General features: G+C 44.7%; 2 long non-coding RNA genes across 2 annotated transcripts in view; both read left to right on the top strand.

The window, feature by feature from the left end:
• The window catches only part of LOC141141571 (uncharacterized), a 67,573-nt gene extending 56,457 nt beyond the window's left edge, over positions 1-11,116 (top strand). The window contains exon 3 of the long non-coding RNA XR_012244154.1: positions 10,915-11,116. This is a non-coding gene — a long non-coding RNA (uncharacterized lncRNA). The remainder of the gene's footprint in view (positions 1-10,914) is intronic.
• On the top strand, positions 463-933 carry LOC141141500 (uncharacterized). The gene is made up of 2 exons (XR_012244122.1): positions 463-610; positions 705-933. It is a non-coding gene; the product is annotated as an uncharacterized lncRNA (long non-coding RNA).
• Positions 11,117-22,468: the final 11,352 nt, after the last annotated feature.

The following is a 22,468-nucleotide window of genomic DNA, read 5'->3' as shown; positions in this document are numbered from 1 at the left end:
ACTAAAAATTTCCTTCCCTCTGAACTGGATGTTTTACTGCTCTGTGACACCTCTCTATGAGACAAAATCAAGCATACTTTGCCATACTCTTCTTACTTGCCTGCTCTATACCTATTTGACTAATGGCTCACTGATGTGATTAATTGATCAATCTACATTTAATTCTTCTTCAATTTAAAAAGGGCCCATCATTAATCCCCTATATCCAGCAGGCCTGCCAGTATGTCCTCCTTTCTATATTCCAGAAAGGATTATCCTGATATACTGAAACATTTAGCCACAATCTATGGTCCTTTTCTTTTTGGGTGAATGGATAACAAAAGATGTATAGGATATATGCAAATTTATGGTCTTTTGAGAAAATTACTCATAAGCTTACTTTTCTTTTTTAAAGGGCAATCTGGGATCCAGCGGGGTTGTCCTTCCTTTTTTTGGGGGGCCTTTGCGAGGCCATTTCTGAAGCCGACGGATAGCTACTATCTCACACTGGCTGATCAGCCGACAACCAGTGTGTTTTTCTTTTAAAAGGATCTAGCCTGCTACCCTATGCCAAATTGCATGTTGGGGTGCAGTCATATATATATCTTTCATTCTTGAAAACTTCTTGTTGGTATGTATGGTGGACATGGTGGGTTGTTAGGTTACTAAACCTTTGTGGTTCATATTGTTCCCTCTGTGCAAATTGTTTTCATTTGTTATTTCAGAATGTATCTCCTATATATGCGACTTTTCTCTCTGCAATACGCCTCTGAAGAAGGGACATCGTCCTGAAACATGTCAGGCTTCTAGAGAAAATATTCTATTATGAATGGAAGTATACATAAATTATTACAGGATAGCAAATTTTATTGTATAAATATTCCTGTTGAGATCTATAACCAAATGTACCTTGTTTTTATGATTTTTCAAATAAATAAAACATTTTTTATCTAATCCATTATGGTTCGCCTACAAAGTCCCATTATACTGAGGGGTATATAAGCTCCTCTACTTAGGGGTCTTATTTTTTCCTCAAAACTGTAATAGGTAATTGAGAAATTAGATGTGTAATTTATGCTTGTAGAACGCCTGACGGTGCTACTTGGATGGTGGGCCTCTGTAGGTGGCCAGGCTGTGTAAAAGTCTCACACATGTGGTATCGCCATACTCGGGAGGAGTAGCAAAATGTATTTTGGGGTGTCAGTTTTGCTATGTACATGCTATGTGTTGGTAATATCTTATAAATGGACAACTTTGTATAAAAAAATGCATTTTAATTTTTTTCCACATATTCCAAAAACTTGGGAAAAAAATGAACCATTCAAAAGACTAATTATGCCTCATAGATTATACATTGTGGTGTTAGCTTTCCAAAATGGGGTCATTTTGTGGGAGTTTCCATTGTCCTGGTGCTCCAGGGTCTTCAAAATTGTAATAGGTGGTTGAGAAATGAGATGTGTAATTTATGCTCCTAGAATGCCTGAAGCTGCTATTTCAATGTTGGGCCTCTGCATGTGGCCAGGCTGTGTAAAAGTCTCACACATTTGGTATCGCCATACTCAGGAGGAGTAGCAGAATGTATTTTGGGGTGTCATTTTTGCTATGTACATGGTATGTGTTGGAAATATCTTATGAATGGACACCTTTGTGTAAAAAAAAAAATATGTTTTCATTTTTTTTTCCCACAAATTCCAAAAACTACTGGAAAAAAATTAACCATTCAAAAGACTCATTATGCCTCATAGATTATATGTTGGGGTGTTAGCTTTCCAAAATGGGGTGATTTTGTGGGCGTTTCCATTGACCTGGTGCTCCAGGGCCTTCAAAATTGTGATAGGTTGTTATCAAATGAGATGTGCAATTTATGCTCGTAAGACGCTTGACAGTGCTAGTTGGATGTTAGACCTCTGTATGTGGCCAGGCTGTGTAAAAGTCTCACACATGTGGTATCACTATACTCAGGAGGAGAATGTATTTTGGGGTGTCATTGCAAGTATGCATGTGCTGTGTGAGAGAAATAACTTGTTATTATGACAATTTTGTGCAAAAAAAAATATTTCCAAGAATTGTGGGAAAAATTACAATTTAAAAAAACTCACCATGCCTCTTACTAAATACCTTGGAATGTCTGCTTTCCAAAAAGAGGTAATTTGGGGGTTATTTTTACTTTCCTGGCTTGTTAAGGCCTCAAGAAATGAGATAGGCCTTCAGTACATCAGGTGTGATCAGATGTGATCATTTTTCAATGATTTGCACCATAGCTTGTAGACTCTATAACTTTCACAGAGACCAAATAATATACACTAATTTGGGTTATTTTTACTAAATATATGTAGCAGTATACATTTTGGTCCAAATTTATGAAGAAGAATTACTTATTTGCAAAATTTTACAATAGAAACTAAAAAAAAAGTGTTTTTTTTTTTTTAAATGTCTCTCTTTTTTCGCTTATATTGCAAAAAATTAAAAAAACAGCGGTGATTAAATACCACCAAAAGAAAGCTATGTTTGTGAGAAAAAAATTATAAAAATTTGGTTTGGGTACAGTGTAGCATGACTGAGTAATTGTCATTCAAAGTGTGAGAGCGCTGAAAGCTAAAAATTGGTCTGGGAAGGAAGGGTGTATAAAAGCCCTCTATTGAAGTGGTTAAAGAACCTTAGTGAATTAGTCGTGCATGCCACAAACTTGGTCTTTATGGAAGAGTCACAAGAAGAAAGCAATTGTTGCAAGAAAGCCAAAAGAAGTCCAGTTTGCGCGTAGGGATGGGCGAAGCCCGAGCATAAGTTCGAGCCTAACTTTAGCTGTTCGGACTTTCGAACTGACCACAATGCATTGCGGTGCTGAACAGTGCATTGCAAGCCCTGATTGGCTGAAGCAGTGAAAGCTTCAGCCAATCAGGGCACAGAGCACTGTCAGAGTCATGATTGGAGACTGTCATCATGACTTTATCCAATCATGGCTCATTCCCGCCCCACAGTATAAAAGTATTCTTTCAATGGCAGCCATTTTCAGTATGATTTCAGTGTGGAGAGAGATATAACAGAGTTCTGATCGGTGCTGATCAGTTAGCTAGTGTGCTATACTGTGCTATTTTGCTTCAATTGTTAGTGTAGAATATTAGTTTAGTGTCAGTCTAGGAATAGTGTGAGTGTAGTGAGGAGGACCATCATTCAGCTTTGCATAGTTTGCAGCTAGAGTAGGGACAGCTCAGATAGTTTCACTGTAGTGTAGTGAGACCGTGTCATTCATACATACATTAGTGTGGAGTAGAGAGCTCATATATTTTCAGTGTAGTGTAGTGAGACCATGTCAGTAATCTTGACATTAGTGTATAGCTAGAGTAGGGACAGTTCAGATAGCGTCAGTGTCTATTTGATTGCGTTACTGCCAGTTTAACGCCATTTACTTCTGTGTGCGTTAATGCCAGTTTAACGCCATTTACTTATGTGTGTGTTACTGCCAGTTTAATGCCATATAGTTTTGCATGCGTTACTGCCAGTTTAATGCCATATAGTTCTGTGTGTCACTGTACGTTTGGCGCATTATATTGCAGTATATTATAGTGTATCCGTGGAGTGTGTCTGTGTAGCTTGAGTACTCAAATTAAAGTGCACCAAACACCTCTTTACATTGATTAAAGTGCATCTGCGTACAGATTTCAACTTCTTCTTTACATTTGCTTATAAGCACCGCCCCCTCCATCCCAATGTCTGGGAGGACAACAAGGAGAGGCAGACGTTCCCTTGGCACTGTAAGCGGGCCAGCAACAAATGTGTCCACAGGCAAAGGTGGACATGGTGTTCAGTCCTCAGGCAGGGCATCATATGCTCTGTTTAGTGAATTTGCCCGTGCTATCCAGCCACAGCATGCAGAAGAGGTGGTGGACTGGCTTACTAAAGCTTCCTCATCCTCCTCATTCTCTGTCACACAAGCAGGGACAAGTGTGCAGTTCCCCCTGCAGTTGCCAGAGTGGATAAACCTGCCTCCTTGTCCACATCTATTTCTGCCATATTCCCAACATCAGCCATTGAGGAGTCAGCTGAGTTATTTGACCACAGCATCAGCCACTTGCTCATTGATGATGCCCAGCCATTACTGGATTCAGATGTTGGTTCTGAGGTTGTGGATGACAGGAACATGAGCCTAGAGAGAGGGAGGAACACTGGTAGACAAATTGGCATTCATGTTCCCCAAGCCACAGCGTATTGCCAAGTTGTCTCCAGTGGTAATGATGAAGATGGAGGAGATGGAGATGATGATGATGATGAGGAGGTCACTGATGCAACTTGGGTGCCATATAGAGCAGAGGAGGAAGCTGAAGGTAAGGCGGCACGACCCCAAGGAGGCCGACATCAAGAAAGAGTAGAGAGCAGCCACCCTATTCCATCACATTCTGCAGCTTTTATCTCCCGGCCCACTCCCCAAAGCTCAGCTGTCTGGGCCTTTTTCAGCACATCTGCAGCAGATCGCACTGTTGCTATCTAAAAACTGTGTCTCAGGCACATCAAACGTGGCAAAAACACCAACCATTTGGGTGCCACATGCCTAATAAGGCGTTTAACGTCCAACCACTTTGGCAGCCCGTTGGCAAGAGCACCTAAAAGCCACACAAAAGGGGCACAAATCTGTCCCTCCTCCTCCTGCCCCTGCTATACTGAATCCTTACCTCTCAGCAGCCTCCACTGACAGGGATGATGGTATAGCACGGGGTGTCCCAGGTCCTAGCAGCACACCTGCCAGCAGCACACCACCAGCTGTAGACTGTAGCTGACACATTTCTCTGCCCCATCTGCTACAGCGGAAAAAAAATACAGTCCCTGCCACCCACATGCCTAGCATCTAAATGCAAGCTCGTCAAAGCTGTTGGCTCTCCAACTTCTGCCTTTCAGCCTGGTGGATTCTGCCCCCTTCCATGAATTTGCACAATGTGCTGTACCACAATGGTAGGTTCCCAGTCGCCACTACTTTTCACGTAAGGCTGTTCCATCTCTCTACCAGTGGCGGCTGGTGCTCAAAATTTTTGGGGGGGCGCAAACAAACTGAAAAATTCTGAAAAAAAACCTCATCAATTGCAGCCTCACTGTACCACCAATCGTCGCCACTGTGCCATCAAACGCAGCCACTGTACCATGAAACGCAGCCACTGTACCATGAAACGCAGCCACTGTACCACCAAATGCAGCCACTGTGCCATCAAATGCAGCCACTGTGCCATCAAATGCAGCCACTGTGTCATCAAACGCAGCCACTGTGTCATCAAACGCAGCCACTGTGTCATCAAACGCAGCCACTGTGTCATCAAACGCAGCCACTGTGCCATCAAACGCAGCCACTGTGCCATCAAACGCAGCCACTGTGCCATCAAACGCAGCCACTGTGCCATCAAACGCAGCCACTGTGCCATCAAACGCAGCCACTGTGCCCATCAATACAGTTCTCTAAAAGGCTGACTTCAGACTGCGCATGCACAGTTCAGAATCACAGACTTTTTTTTCCCCCAAAGTGTCTTACTGACAACCATTTGTGAGTTGTGGTTGGCCAGGCTGGCAAGGGAGCCAGAAGTACTCGCTGCTTGCTTCCCTGCAGAAATCGCAGGTGCAGATAGTGTGGGTAGCAGGGCCAGAATTGGTGATGACAGAATTTGTGATGACAGGCCAAGCTACTGCAGAGCAAGACGGGTACTCTTAGGCTCGGTTCACACTGCAGCGATGCGGGAACCCTGCAAATCCAGTATGGGTTCCTGCATCGCATACAACTCGCAGGCAGCCCTTTGTGAACTGCTGGGGGTGTCAATACAATGTTAATGACACCTCCAGTAAAGTTTGCATATTGCAGTGCGAACTGTGAATTCGGACAGAAATCAGATCACATGGGTGTGAACACCCATGTGATCCGATTCTGGTACGGATCAAAAAATGGGTCCTCTGTGAGTTTGGTCCGAATGCGATTTCAGCCATACTATCTGTATGGCTGAATTTGCATCACACAGACATCACATGAGATTTGCACAGCAGTGCGGTGCGAATCACATGTGATGTCTGACATTGCAGCAGTGTGAACCAGCCCTAAATGTGCCCCCTCTTCTACTGTGGTGTTTGAGGGAGCTCAGGGAGATTGACAGCAACCAGGCATGCAGAGAAAACAGGTACAGGAGGTGTGCAGTCTGTGAGGCTGAAAAGGAGCCATTGCAGTGACCTCTGTTATCAAGCCTAAGTTGAGGAGGAGGAGAGCACGGGGAGGATCAGAGAAGCACAGTGCAGTGGTTAACATCAGAGATAGTAGCTGGCTGGAGTGGACTTCACCTCCATTATCAAGCACAGGGAGAGGAGGGGGGAGCGCGTGGGAAGGATCAGAGGCATCTGTTTTGCGGCTGCAGGGCTAGAGTTTTGTCAGAGACAGGCTGGATCCATTTGATAGCAAGTGTACTCACTGGCACGGCTCTTCTACTGCTGTTATGCCCAAAGTTAGTGCGAGAGATAGAGCCAGTGTGTAGCTGCAGATCAGACCAGCAGAGCGCTCTCTATGTGTTCACTCAGGATGTTTTACAACACAGGCAGGGGGGGGCTCAAGCGCTCAGAGAGAAAACCCATGCCAATATGTATCTCACAGCAAGAAAACCACAAAACCTCCAGCAGGTTTAAAAAATGATAATACAGATCCCCCCAGCACAGCAGTGGCACTTACCTTGCTGAATGCTGACTGTGTTGTCCTCTCCTCTCCCGCGGTGTCTCCTTCCAGAAGCGATGGAGAGGTCCGCTCTTCATACTTCCTGTTTTCTCTGTCCCAGGCGCAATGGGAAAGAGAAAACAGGAAGTGACATTAAACCTCAGATGTCAATCAAACCGCCCGGTCCTAGTAATAGCGCCGGGCGGAAGCTACTCAGTGCTTCAGAAAGCGCCCTAAGGCGGGATAAACACCCACAAATGAAGCGCCACGTTTGCAATCTCGTGATTGCATTGACGTGGCGCTTCCCATAGTGCACTGTGTCCATCGCTCGAACGCAGTGCACTATGTTAAAGGACTTTTTTTTTTCTTAAAGGGGCAGTTTAAAAAAATTATTTTTTTTTTTTTGTGACTACATAGAAGGGGGGGGGGAGGGGCGGCGCCCGGGCGCCCCCTATGGACGGGCCGCCACTGCTCTCTACCATCACGTGGAAGGGAATGTTCTGGCATCGTTGGGCAAGGCAGTCAGCTGTAAAATCCACCTTACTGCTGACACATGGTCCAGCAAGCATGGGCAGGGACACTATATTTCATTCACAGCACACTGGGTAACGCTGCTTGCAACTTGAAAGGATGCAGAACAGGGCTCTGTGCTACAGCTTGTTGCGTCCCCACATCTCCATACAGCTGGTGGTGATGATGCCAGACCTGTGAGCTCTACTCCCTCCTCCTCTTCCACCACTTCCATGCCCTCCTCTGCAGAATTGTCCTATGAACATCAGACACCCACTAAGCATTCAAAGGGCTATTCCTAGAGTCAGGCTAAAAGGTGCCATGCAGTGCTTCAGCTGGTGTGTTTAGGGGACAGGAACCACACTGGAGCAGAGATTCTTGCAGCTCTGCAGGGACAGGCCCAGAGGTGGCTCACACCATGCCAGCTGGAACCAGGAATGGTGGTGTCCGATAATGGCTCAAACCCCCTGTCAACCCTTAGACAGGGAAAGTTGACACATGTGCCATGCCTGGCACATGTCCTAAATTTGGTGGTGCAGCGTTTCCTAAGTACATACCCAGGGTTGCAAGATGTACTAAAACAGGCTAGAAGAGTCTGTAGCCATTTCAGGCGGTCATACACAGCCAGTGCTCGGTTGGCTGAAATTCAGCGGGAATTCCACCTGCCCGTAAACTGCCTGATTTGTGACATGACCACCAGGTGGAACTCAACTTTGGGAATGCTGCAGTGGCTATACATGCAGCAGAGGGCCGTCAACAAGTACCTGTGCCAGTACGGCACAACAACGGGCTCAGGCTGCCTCTGCTTTTTTTCCCCATGCCAATGGCTGATCATTAAGGATGCATGCACTGTATTGTCACCATTTGAGGAGGCCACAAGAATGGTGAGCAGTGACAGTGCATGCATCAGTGACACAATCCCTGTTGTGTTCCTGCTGGAGCAGACTCTGTGTGGCATTATGGACAGAGCACTGGAGGCAGAGCAGGAGGAGGAAGAGGACTTCCTTTCCTCTTAAGGCCCACTTTATCCAGACACCATTATTCATATGTCACAGAACACACAGGAGGAGAGAGGGGAGGAGGATTCTGGCACTTTCATAGGCTTCAAAGAAGAGGAAGACGTGTCAATCTGTAAGCGATGGCTTTCCAACCCCATGACCCTTGGGAGTAGTACGTGGCTGGGAGGATTTTGTCATCCTGAGTGACCCCGTGAGTCTGCTTCTCAAGCTTCTGCAAATTTGAGCCGCATGGGCAACCTCATGCTTCAAAGCCTGCGAAAGGACCCAAGAATACGTGGCTTAAATGAGGATGATTGCTGGTTGGCAACCCTCCTTGACCACCGTTATAAGGGGAAGGTCTCAGAACTCATCCTGTCCCCACAGAGAGTGCAAAAGATAAAATCTCTTGAGGACACGTTAAAGAGGATTTTATTGAACGTTTTTCCTGACTCCAGTAGGTTACAGTGTGGTGGAAAACGTCGTTTTGAGTCTTCTGTTGGTCAAGAGAGGAGCGTTGGAAACGGCTAAGTGAGGCATTTTGGAATTTTTTTAGTCCTCGCCGCCCAGGGCTGTCGGCTTCCACATCCCATCGGCAGTGTCTGCACCACATGGTGGACGATTGCCGGGGCCAAAACAGAGATGGAGAGCTTTCCAGCTGATGATCCACTGACTTACTGGGTCATGAGAATAGACCACTGGCCAGAACTTGCCCAGTATGCTATTGAGTTGTTGGACTGCCCTGCATCCAGCATGCTTTCAGAACGGGCATTCAGTGCTGCAGGAGGTTTTGTTACTTATCATAGAATACGTCTGTCCACAGACTCCGTGGACCGTTTGACTTTTATAAAAATTAATCAGTCCTGGATTACCAGCTATGACCCCCTGATGCCGATGGCACTGATTAAGTCTTTTTGGGATGTGGAATCTCTGCAGGACTTCGAGGCTGCCTAGCTTTGAGGGTGTTCAATCATTTCATCTGGAAGAATGTTTTTGGTATAGGTTTCATGGGCACAATTAACACCCAAAAACAAATTTTTCTGCACCTGTTTGGCAGGTGCATATCATTGCAATTTTTACAGCAAGGCCAAATCTTGCTTTTATCAAGAGTACATCTATAGGGTTACGGTGGGAAGGCACCACCGACACCCAAAGACCAATTTTTCGGTACCTGTTACTTCTATCCAAAGTCAAAGTGACACTAGAATGTATCCAAAAAATTTCTAATCTTGTTCCCAGTGCACTACATTGTGGCCTCATCATTCACACTGGCTCCCCAGCAGTTGCTGAGCAAAATAAAGCCAGCTTGTAGGGAAAATTTCATTTTTTTTGACTTTATAAATGCAATTATTGCTGCAGCAGATTCTAGACATGGTACAGATCTGCCACTTTACAGGTAGACTATGGGGAGACCCCGGGCACTATATTGAAAGAAATTTTTTAATGTTATGCTTTCACTTTAAAAATCAAAAAATTACTGCTCATTTAAAAATGAAGTTTTTTACAAACTTTTTTTTTTATTGATACATGTCCCCCAGGGCAGGACCCAGACTCCTATAACCATTGTATGCCCAATTACTTGCATATAAGCCTTCAAAATGGGCACTTTTGATTTTTGACGTTCGGGTCCCATTGACTTTCATGGGTTCATCATTCGGGTCTGAACAGTGTTCGGAAGTTCTAGGTCTGTTCGGCCCATCACTATTTGTGAGAAGGCATGTATGGGACACAGCAAACATGTGGAAGAAGATGCTCTGGTCAAATGAGACCAAAATTAAACTTTTTGGCCTAAAAGCAAAACGCTGTGTGTGGCGGAAAACTAACACTGCACATGACCCTGAACACACCATCTTCACAGTGAAACATGGTGGTGGCAGCATTATATTGTGGGGATGCTTTTCTTCAGCAGGGACAAGGAAGCTGGTCAGAGTTGATGAGAAGTTGGATGGAGCCAAATACAGGGCAATCTTAGAAGAAAACCTGTTAGAGTCTGCAAAAGACTTGAGACTGGTGCGGAGGTTCGCCTTCCAGCAGGACAATGACTTTAAACATACAGCCAGAGCTACAATGGAATGGTTTCGATCAGGGATCTCCAAACTACGGCCCTCCAGCTGTTGCAGAACTACACGTTCCATAAGGCATTGTAAAACTCTGACATTCACAGACATGACTAGGCATGATGGGAATTGTAGTTCCTGAACAACTGGAGGGCCATAGATTGGAGACTCTGGTTTAGATCAAAGCATATTCATGTGTTAGAATGAGTCAAAGTCTAGACCTACATCAAATTGAGATTCTGTGGCAAGACTTGTAAATTGCTGTTCATAGACGCTTTCCATCAAGTCTGACAGAGCTTGAGCTATTTTTGTAAAGAAGAATGAGCAAAAATTTTACTCTCTAGATGTGCAAAGCAGGTAGAAACATATCCAAAAAGACTTGCAGCTGTAATTGCAACGAAAGCTAAGTATTGACTCAGGGGGGCTGAATACAAATGCACGCCACACTTTTCAGGTATTTGTAAAAGTTTTGAAAATCATTTATCATATTTTCCTTCCACTTCACAATTATGTACCACTCTGTGTTGGTCTATCACATAAAATCCCAATAAAACACATTTATGTTTTTTGTTGTAACATGACAAAATGTGGAAAACTTCAAGGGGTGTGAATACTTTTTCCAAGGCACTGTAGTCATGACTAGCAATTAGCAGTGTGTCAGCATTCAAATAAAAAAAGAAGGCTCAAAGCTATATCATTATTATAGCCTAAAGACTGAAGTGCAAGATATGCCAAAAATAAAAGATGAGACAGAGAGAACAGGACAAATCGGAGGAAAAGAGAAAGAAGGGGAAAAAGTGGAGAAAGGAAGGACTGCAGCAGCATCTCAAATCCTCAGTGGAGACCAAGCAACCAGAGTGAGCGTAAGCTCAAAGAGGAGATACGGTTCTAGATGTACAAGAGAACCCCAGGCAAGACATGTTTATTTGTAAGTATGCAAAGTAAAAAGATACTGTCTTTTCTTCTTTTTTTTATATACTGTTTCCATAGTAATGTTTCATTGATTTTGGGGCCTATAGCAGAAAATAAAGGCTTTTCAAAGCATCCACCACATCTGGCATTACGAACAATAGGGATATGGAGTTAATACAGACCTAATTCAGCCCTTGGCTGTTAGGCCCTTGAGCTGAGGAAGCTGAAGTACAATTATAGCCCTTCAGTGTAATGCATTCTAACCAAGTTTTCTGTCCCATGCAGTTTGCTATCCAACACCTCTCTTCTTTCTTCCTGTGGCAAAAAGCTAGGGAATTAGTCTTGTAGGTATTATCTGGTAGTTGGAGCATAAGAGTCAATTTGATATGCTGCCAACTTTCTTTTTAAAAGTATTGGTTCTCCTTCTGTTATCACAAGGAGGTTGAATCCTTAGGTCCTGTGCCTGAAACAGTTCTTGTGTGTGCACCAGATCCTGAAGCCCACAGTACTCATAAGTACATCCCAGGTGAAGTGCAGCAAATCAAACACCATAATGGGCTCTTTGTGATGTTGCATTTCATTATTTATTATTATTTATGTCGAGATATTGGTCATACATCTTAGCATGTAACTATAAAGTTTTGGCATTAAAAAATCTTCATGAGGGTAATATAAGTATCCAGTTTTAGTATGAATTTGGGGTTCAGACAAGGATAAAGGTCAGGCTTACATGGAAGGCTAAGTGGTTCTAAAGCCTAAACGTTTTTTACCATAATGCATTCCTTTCAACTGACTGCCCATAGAGGAGAGCAGGTTGTGTCCGTTTCCGCTCTGCATAATCGGAGTGGACACGGACCTATCATCCACCTACTCAGCCGGGATCAGTGGACAGATTTCCCACTGAGCAGGCGGATCCACTGCCAGAGTCCGCCCGTATGAAAGGGCCCCTAGGTTGTAGGTCAGTGTTGCAATGATTTTTAGGGTGATGTGGCGGTGGGGTTATGTTGAACTTTAGGGGCATAGCTGCAAACATCTTTTCTGTACAATTACTTTTTTTTGAGCACACTAAAGAGTGCAGGTCCTTTGCTGACTATTGTATTCTGACAGCTGCCACCCGAGGTTGTCAGAATACCCGACCAGTGTTTGCATTTGATTGTAAACAGTCACCATTTGGCTGTCAATTTTTCACCACTAGGGATGAGCTTCGAGTTTGAGTCGAACATGAGTTTGACTCAAACATCGGCTGTTCGATCGTTCGACGAAGATCGAACATTATGGGCTGTTTGCGCAAAATTCGGGCAGTGCGTCACGGCCCATAATGCACTACGTCATCGCAGTGGTTTGCTGGCTAATGATTGGCCAAGCATGCACTATCACCCACATGCTTTGGCCAATCACAGCGCCGTAAACAAACAGAGCCATAATTGGCCAAAGGCAGGGTGCTTTTGGCCAATTATGGCTCAGGGGATTAAGTACACGCCCCACACTATATAAGGCCACCTGCATGTCAGCCATGTGTATGGTGTTCCGGCGTTCAGAGAGAGAGAGAGAGTGTCATTTAATTTCATTTAGATAGATTGAGCAGACATTTGATTCAGTTAGCTCCAGTATATTTAGTGTGTATATATATACATTCCAGGCTTTGTGTGTGTATATATATATATATATATATACTGTGTGTGTATATGTGTGTATATGTATATGTGTATATATATATATATATATATATATATATATATATATATACACTGTATCCAGTTTAGCTAGATCTCGCTGCAGACCGTTCCTGTTGTTCTCTTCCTAATATACTACAGGCAGGCAAGTTCATTCAGTTAGCTGCAGTATATTCAGTACTGTATCCTGTGCAGCTAGACCTCGCTGCAGACCGTTCCTGTTGTTCTCTTCCTAATATACTACAGGCAGGCAAGTTCATTCAGTTAGCTGCAGTATATTCAGTACTGTATCCTGTGCAGCTAGATCTCACTGCAGACTGTTCCTGTTGTTCTCTTCCTAATATACTACAGGCAGGCAGTTCATCCAGTTAGCTGCAGTATATTCAGTACTGTATCCTGTGCAGCTAGATGTCGCTGCAGACCGTTCCTGTTATTCTGTTCCTAATATACTACAGGCAGGCAGTTCATTCAGTTAGATGCAGTATATTCAGTACTGTATCCAGTTTAGCTAGATCCTGCTGCAGACTATTCCTGTTGTTCTCTTCTTAATATACTACAAGCAGGCAGTTCACTCAGCTGCAGTTTATTCAGTACTGTATCCTGTGCAGCTAGATCTCGCTGCAGACCGTTCCTGTTGTTCTGTTCCTAATATACTAGAGGCAGGCAGTTCATTCAGTTAGCTGCAGTATATCAGTACTGTATCCAGTTTAGCTAGATCTCGCTGCAGACCGTTCCTGTTGTTATGTTCCTAAAATACTACAGGCAGGCAAGTTCATTCTGTTAGCTGCAGTATATTCAGTACTGTATCCTGGGCAGCTGATCTTGTTGCAAACTGTTCCTGTTGTAGTCTTCCTAATATACTACAGGCAGGTAGTTCATTCAGTTAGCTGCAGTATATTCAGTACTGTATCCTGTGCAGCTAGATCTCACTGCAGACCGTTCCTGTTGTTCTGTTCCTAATATACTACAGGCAGGCAGTTCATACAGTTAGCTGCAGTATATTCAGTACTGTATCCAGTTTAGCTAGATCTCGCTGCAGACCGTTCCTGTTGTTCTGTTCCTAATATACTACAGGCAGGCAAGTTCATTCAGTTAGCTGCAGTATATTCAGTACTGTATCCTGTGCAGCTAGATCTCGCTGCAGACCGTTCCTGTTGTTCTCTTCCTAATATACTACAGGCAGGCAGTTCATTCAGTTAGCTGCAGTATATTCAGTACTGTATCCAGTTTAGCTAGATCTCGCTGCAGACCGTTCCTGTTGTTCTGTTCCTAATATACTAAAGGCAGGCAAGTTAATTAAGTTAGCTGCAGTATATTCAGTACTGTATCCTGTGCAGCTAGATCTCACTGCAGATGGTTCCTGTTGTTCTCTTCCTAATATACTACAGGCAGGCAGTTGATTCAGTTAGCTGCAGTATATTTAGTAAATTATATATATATATATGCCAGCTTTGTGCAGCTACATCTCACTGCAGGCCACTCCTGGTGTACATATTCAAATACATTACAAATACATCAAATACAGTATGTCTGGAAGACCAACAAGGAGAGGCAGATGCTCACAGGCCACTAAAAGAGGGCAAGCAGTCTACAGCCAACATTGCTGGTCGTGGACACGGTGCATCCTCAGCATGTGGCCGTGGGACACGCTTGTCCTTTTTTTCGGCAGCTGGCCGTGTTGAGCCACAACATGCAGAAGAGTTGGTAGAGTGGATGACCAAGCTGTCCTCATCCTCCTTATCCTCTGTTACCCAGGCTCAGAGTACTTTGGCTGCCAATGCAGCTGCAAAAGCGGCCTCTTCCATTGGCTCAATGTCATCAGTCACTCCTTCCCTAGCCCCACTATCATGCCCTGAGGAGTCCCCCGAACTGTTCGACCACAGTGTTGGGTACATGCTGCAGGAGGATGCGCAGCGTTTTGAAGGCTCCAATGATGGTACCCAGATTGAGGAAGGCAGTAACGTGAGCCCAGAGAGAGGGGGTGCCCAAGAAGGACAACAAACTGGCAGTCATGTTCCCCCAGCTGCAGCATACTGCCAGGTCACTGACTCTACGTGGGTGCCTGATAGGAGAGAGGAGGAGGCACATCTCCAATGAGGCAGGATGCCCTCCAGGGGCCAGCTTAAGGGCAGCCAACCGACTGCATCACACCGCAGAGCTCCACATGTGCAGGGCGCTGCTGACTCATTTTTCCAATAGTTCTTTGGTGTGGGCCTTTTGTGAGACGTGTGCAGCAGATCGCACCGTTGCTGTTTGCAACATATGTCTGAAGCGCATCAAGCGTGGCCAAAACAGCAGCCACTTGGGCACCACATGCTTGACCAGACATATGTTGAACTCCCATGCAGTCGGTTGGCAAGTGTACTTAAAAGACCCACACCAAAGAACAAGGCGGACCTCTCCTTGCTCCTCATCAGCTGGGATCTTCAACCCCACTATACCTTTAGTTCTCTCAGAAACCTGCACTGAGAGGAATGAAGGTGTAGAATTAGGTGTGCCAAGTACTTGCAGGCAATCTGCTATCGCTACACCAATGTCCGATTGTAGCAGGCAAATTTTCCTACCCCAGTTGCTAAACCGACAAAAGAAATTCGGTCCCAGCCATACACATGCCCAGCGGCTGAATGCTAGCTTGGCTAAATTGCTAGCACTCCAACTGCTGCCTTTTCAGCTGGTACACTCTGCCCCCTTTCGTGAATTTGTGGACTGTGTGGTACCTCAGTGGCAGGTTCCCAAACGCCACTTTTTTTCATGGAAGGCGATTCCGGCCTCTCTACCGGCATGTGGAAGGCAATGTCTTGGCCTCGCTGGACAGGGCGGTCAGTAGTAAGGTGCATATTACAGATGACTCACAGTCCAGCAGGCATGGACAGGGACATTACCTATCTTTCACAGCGGACTGGGTGACCCTGCTGGCAGCTGGGAAGGATGCAGGACAGGGTGCAGTATTGTTGGAGCTTGTTCCGCCACCACGCCTCCAAAATGCTACTAGTGGTGATTCTGACACACCTCTCTCCTTCACCCCCTCCTCTTCTTCCTTCTCCATGGCCTCTTCCTCTATAGATTTGTCCTCGGAACCAACGGTGCTCCGTAGGTGTTCAAGGGTCTATGCAAGCACTCAGGCAAAAAGATGCCATGCGGTGCTTGAGCTGGTGTGCTTAGGGGACAGGAGCCACACTGGGGTTCAGAGGTGGTTGATGCCACTCCAGCTTCAGGCAGGAATGGTGGTTTGCAACAATGGCACCAACCTCCTCTCCGACCTCCGACAGGGGCACTTCACCCATGTTCCCTGTTTGGCTCACGTCCTTAATTTGGTGGAGCAGCGGTTCTTGTGCAGGTACCCGGGCTTACAGGATCTCCTGAGGCAGGCCAGAAAAGTCTGTGTGCATTTCCGCCGGTCAAATAATGGAAGTGCTCGGCTGGCTGACCTTGGACTTGTATGTGGCTGGGAGGAGGTGGCTGCGGATCAGGTCGTCCTTAGTGACCCAGAGGACTCCGGACCGTATGCCTTAAGCAAACCTACGCTGCATGGCCTCCCTGATCCTGCAAAGCCTGCGAAAGGACCCTCGGATTCATGGTATCAAGGAGAGGATCAGTACTGGCTGGCAACCCTCCTTGATCCACGTTACAAGGGTAAGGTTGCGGAACTTATCTAGCCGTCACAGAGGGAGCAGAGGATGAAACATCTTTGGGAGGCCTTGCAGAAAGGTTTGTGCAACGCGTTTCCAGAGCCTGGGAGGTTACAAATTCCTGGTCCTGGACAACGTGTTGCTGAGGCTTCGGTCAGTCACAGAAGAAGCGGTAGAGAAGGTGGCCGTCTGACAGATGCGTTCAGACAATTTTTTAGTCCGCAGCCCCAAGGTCTCATCAGTTCCAGAAACCATCGTCAGCGTCTGATTTACATGGTGCAGGAATACCTAGGGGCAAGATCAGACTTGGAGACCTTTCCCACCGAAAATCCTCTGGGTTACTGGGTCTTGAGGATGGATCACTGGCCAGAGCTTGCACAGTATGCAATTGAGCTACTGGCCTGTCCTGCATCCAGCGTTCTTTCGGAAGGCACATTCAGTGCTGCTGGAGGCTTTGTAACCGATCACAGAGTGCGCCTGTCCACCGACTCGGTTGATCGGCTCACCTTCATAAAAATGAATCAGTCTTGGATCACCAGCTACCAAGCAACTGATGCTGATGTAACCGACTAATTTTTTTATGAATGTGTGATCCCTTGAAGACTGCCAATGCTGATGCTGAGTGACTATCCTGTTTTGCTGAGTGACTATCCTATTCCTTCTCAATGTTCATGTTGATAGCTTGTAAGAACATTTTTGGTTCTGGGCACTGAAGTAGAATAGTAATGTATCGAAGAATTACAGATTTATGACTTTTGGGAAAATTAACTTTCAATAACCCCACCAGATGTTTTATATGTCTCACTATATGTGTATTTTAACAGTTTTAATGAGGGCACAAGCAGACCTTTGTTTGACCCTGTCAAACTTAATTTAATGTGCTGTACATAACTTTAATTATTTCTAAACCACCTGTTTTCTTATCTTTATCTGTCTGATTTACATGCATTTCAGACTTGAGACAATTCTATATAACTTGAATTTATTCTAATGAATTTTCACCCAGTAGACTATCTTAATACATTTTCGAGAACACCTGTGTACAAGTACTTGTCATAAAGCAGAGGTCATTTAAAGTTCAACACTTAAAAATTAAGACTTTCTAAATCTGGAAAACACAGTATACATTATTAAAGATTAATAATTGTTGCTTTACTTATTGAATAATAATATTGATAAAATCACTACTATATAATAATATGAATAATAATAATAATTATGATAATAATAATCAATAAAATATATGCAAATCAATATAAATAATATGAAATACATTGGCTAATATGAGATTCTACAACAGCACCACCACCAGTGGCTAAGGCCCAATTTTTCTGCCCCTATTCAACAGGGGCGTGTAATTACAATTTTTGCTGTAATATTTTGCAGCAGGGCCTGTTCCTGCGCCCACCAAGAGTAACTGTGAGGGCTTACAGTGTTGTGGCAACACCACCACACCACCACCAAAGGCCCCATTTTTCTGACCCTGTTCAACAGGGGCATGTAATTACAATTCTTGATATAATATTTCACAGCAAGGCCCGTTCCAGCGCCCACCAAGAGTAACTGTGAGGGCTTACATTGTACCACCAACACCTAAGGCCCAAATTTCTGAAGAGTATATAGGTCAGGCCCCTACTTTCAAACATCCGACTTACAAACGACTCCTACTTACAAACGGATCGAGACAACAAGAAATAAGAGGAAATCTACCCCTAGGAAGGGAAAATCTCTCCTATAAGAGAAAATATGGGAAAAATGTGTCTCCTCCACTGATGCTTTATCCCCAATCCTTGTTTCCCTAAAACCCCCAAATTTTCAAATCCAATTGTCATTGGGACAGAAAATTAGGTGAAATCTTCTGAATAGGGGCACAGACAGCAAAACAAAGGTTACAGGGGTGATAACCCTTCCCTATGTTTTCCAAAAAGCTTAACTTTTTTTAATTTGAGTGCGGGGTTCCCCTTAATATCCATACAAGACCCAAAGGGCCTGGTAATGGGCTGGGCCATATTGCTGGGACCCGACATTACATTACAGCCGCAAGCAGTTTTAAAATGACTTTTATTCCTTTAGAAATGTAATTTTGTGCAGGGACTGTTATAAACACGGGAAACATGCGCCACTTTACAGGCATACTATAGACACCCCCCAGGTACGATATTTTTTCACTTTAAGCATCATTAAAATCACTGCTCCCGAAAAAACAGACGTTTTAAAAACTTTTTTTGTATTGATACATGTCCCCTGGGGCAGGACCCAGGTCCCCAAACCGTTTTTAGGACAATAACTTGCATATTAGCCTTTAAAATTCGCACTTTTAATTTCTCACGTTCGAGTCCCATAGACTTTAACAGTGTTCGAAAGTTTGCGCAAACTTCCGATCCGTTCGCGTGTTCTGGATGCGAACCGAACCGGGGAGTGTTCGGGTCCTTCAACAAAAGTTGATTGAACAGGGGCACAGAGGACAGGGGTACTCATGGTTTGAAAGCAGAAATTGTCCAAAATTCAAGCCATGTATGGCAGCCTTTAGGCTGCATTCACACTACAGAGTTTTTAATCGCGGGCAGATTTGCCACAAACCTGCCTGTGACAGCGCTAATGTGTGAATGACACCTCAATCCGCGGTGCGGGTGTGCCGTGATTGTTGCGTGATAAAACATGCTGCAATCGCGGCAATCTGCATCCTGGGAAGCATGTTGCCCAAAAAGAGTTCTGGAGCTTCTTTTGGGCGACATGCTTCCTGCGATTGGAGCACGTTTTATCGCACGACAATCGCGGCAGACCCGCACCGCAATTTGAGGTGTCATTCAAATTAATGGGTTCTCAAATGCGAGTTCCGCAATTTGTCATTCACACATCAGCGCTGTCAAATCGCGGGCAGATTCATGGCAAATCTGCCCGTGATTCAAAACGCTGTAGTGTAAATGCAGCCTAATGCCGTGTACACACGATCGGACATTCAGACAACAAAACCGTGGATTCTTTTCCAATGAATGTTGGCTCAAACTTGTCTTGCATGCACACGGTCACACAAATGTTGTCGGAAATTCCGAGTGTCAAGAATGCAGTGACATACAACACGCACAACGAGCCGAGAAAAATTAAGTTCAATAGCCAGTGCGGCTCTTCTGCTTGATTCCGAGCATGCGTGGAATTTTGTGCGTCGGAATTGTCTTCACACGCTCGGAATTTCCGACAACAAATTTTGTCGCCGGAAAATTTGAGATCCAGCTCTCAAACATTTGTTGTCGAAAATTCCGACAGCAAATGTCCAATGGAGCCTACAGACGGTTGGAATTTCCGACAACAAGCTCACATCGAACATTTGTTGTCAGAAATTCCGACCGTGAGTACGCGGCAAAAGTGTGTGGGTGACATATTGAGCTCACATGAGCTGATAATCTATCTGCTATAAAGTGTTTGTTATTTTGCACTGTTCACTGCTTCAATTTTGATACTATTTTTATTTACAAGTAGTAAATTCTATTTTTGGCATAAAGAGTTATGGTTTTGTGTTAAAGGGATGGCTGTAGATGCTATAAATTTGAACTTCTTCCCAGACTGTTAAGGCTTATGTTAAGGTTTAGAAATTCAATCTGTAAATGGATAGCACATTCAAATTCATGGAGTTGTAATTCAAATTTGGAATGGTCTTAGAAGTACCACAAGTTTCGGTTTTAGAACCATTCTTTGTTCCAATAACACAAAGCTGTGAAGTGGAATATAGTCTCAATGAGATCTTTAATTTACATGCTGACCTAGATGCACTGGCTCATTGGGCAGGTACATGAGAAATGAGGTTCAACGTGTATAAATGTAGTTACGCTCTGTTATTTTTAGGTAGGTTTTATAATGCTAATATTTTTATATATGGTATAGATCATATATGCTACATGTTTCTGTTTTATATTTAAACAATTTCACTTAAATTGACACAGTAATAAACATGGACATTTTATTCCAATCATAGGATGCAGAAATGTTTAAGCAAAGGTTACCTTTACATATGAGCAAGCTAATCAAAATTAACTTCACTACCAGTTTCCACAGTCTGAATACAAAATCCTCTTCTCTGAGCATATATCTATTCCGTGACTCAGGTAACAGGGTGAATTTAACTACACTAAAGGAAAATTACGGCCAAAGCTCATTTGGCCATATTATTCCTGTAGGTAGCAGAACAAAGTGCACTCCTGTGACCAAGGCTAAAGCCCGCTGTCGGCTGACGTCACAGAGCCGCTCAATTCTCTGCAGGGATCCCAGCAATATTGTTGGGTTTCACCCAGATGCCTGGACCGGCAGCTCATTGCCCCTGAGAGCCGGAGCCAGCTGCTTCCACCCCCTCCACAGTCTGATGCCCCAGAGTGGAGTGTAAGGGGACCAAATCTCAGCAGAAAACACCAACCTATCTCCATCAGCCTTCGACTCCAGTGCCTACACCTTCAGTTGAAGCTTACGGACAGCTGTGGAGTTCTCTCTAATGGTCCTACGCCTCCCCGATGCAACATTCTGCCTCACCAATCCAATCTCAGAACTTGTCCACATCGAGGTGGAGATGGCCGATATCGGTGTGTAGGTGATCCATCTTAGAGGTGAGAGTGGCTTGGCAAGTATTGATCGCTTGCATGATGGCCGAGAAGTTCTGCTGGTCGAGAACAGCTGCGTCACATGGCTCTGTCTGGGAGTCTGGCCATATTGGATTTCCCAGGTGCAGGAGATCTGATTGGGCTTTTCTTCAGTCCAGGAGCCACGAGGGCCACCCGCGGCAGGTTAGAGCACAGTGGGAGAATAGAGTAGCAGATGCAATTCCCTTAAAAATGGGATAAATGGAGCTTAGAATAGCGGAGCACGTCTGCTCCAGTTGCCATCTCGGACATGTCCCCCACTCAATATTTATAAAGCTTTTTACTCCCTATCCTCAGACTATCTCCACTATGTGTTGAGTAGATAGGGCTTTGGCGATTTGATTTTTGCCTAGATTATGGCCCTATACTCCTTCCCGTCGGCCATAGTGCAATACCTTTCCAACCCTTACCCCATTTTTTAAGGTACCAGACAGGGGTGCCCACTATCCCTCGCTGTAGAATCCCTATCCATAGCACTCAGGCGCAATCCTAACATTTCAGGGGTCCAATATGCCGGAATGCACAACCACAAAATATCTCTGTTTGTGGATAACACACTCTTGACCCTGACAAACCCTCTTATCACATTGCCTAACCTGCAACACCTCCTTACAAAATTCTCCAATATCTCTGGATTAATTACTATGAGTATCCTGCTCACCCTATCTGTCGTGCCCTACCTTAATTTCCACTGGACAACATCATTGTTGGACTATTTGGGTGTTAAGCTGACCTCCTACTAAGCCCCTCTCTTTAAGGCCAATTATAATCCCTTGCTTCGCAACGGCTCGCAATCGTGGCACTTACCTACACTTTCTTGGATAGGCCACATATATGCATTTAAAATGCATACTCTTTTTTATTATTTCCCTACTGTACCCATCCATGTCTCCGCCTACTTACTGCGCCTTCTAAAGAACAGAATTGTATCAAACATTTGGGCCTATAAACTCGCCAGAATAGCACATTCTACTCTCTTCACACATAGGCTACAGGAAAGCTTGGGATTCCCCAATGTAGTCAAATACTACTTGGCAGCCCAAATTTCCCAGCTTACCATGCTCCATGCAACACACACCCCACTTTGAGTGCTCCTTGATCTTCCTAACTGCACGCCAACTCCATTATCAGCCTTGCTATGGCTCCCACATAAATCCTGCTCATCCCCCTTGAGCCCTCTAATGTCACATATCCTGCAACTCTGGGACTTTGTACTACTCAGGCAACCTCATGTCCCCTTTTCTACTCCTGCTTGCACTTCTGAATAGTCCTCTCTTCCACCCCGGCCTCCAGCAACTGGGGGTGTTTTCCTGATGGACCTTGCACAGTTTCACACAGGTACACCACTTCCTCATGACCCGTTCCTTTCCATCCTAGATCTTTATTTAAGAAACCTATGAAGCACTATCCTCCGAACTTTC

Source organism: Aquarana catesbeiana, linkage group LG01 (genome assembly GCF_042186555.1).
Source record: "Aquarana catesbeiana isolate 2022-GZ linkage group LG01, ASM4218655v1, whole genome shotgun sequence".
In the NCBI taxonomy this organism is placed as follows: Eukaryota; Metazoa; Chordata; class Amphibia; order Anura; family Ranidae; genus Aquarana; species Aquarana catesbeiana.
Note: the sequence above shows the minus strand (reverse complement) of the source record. Positions and strands in the feature narration are given on the sequence as shown.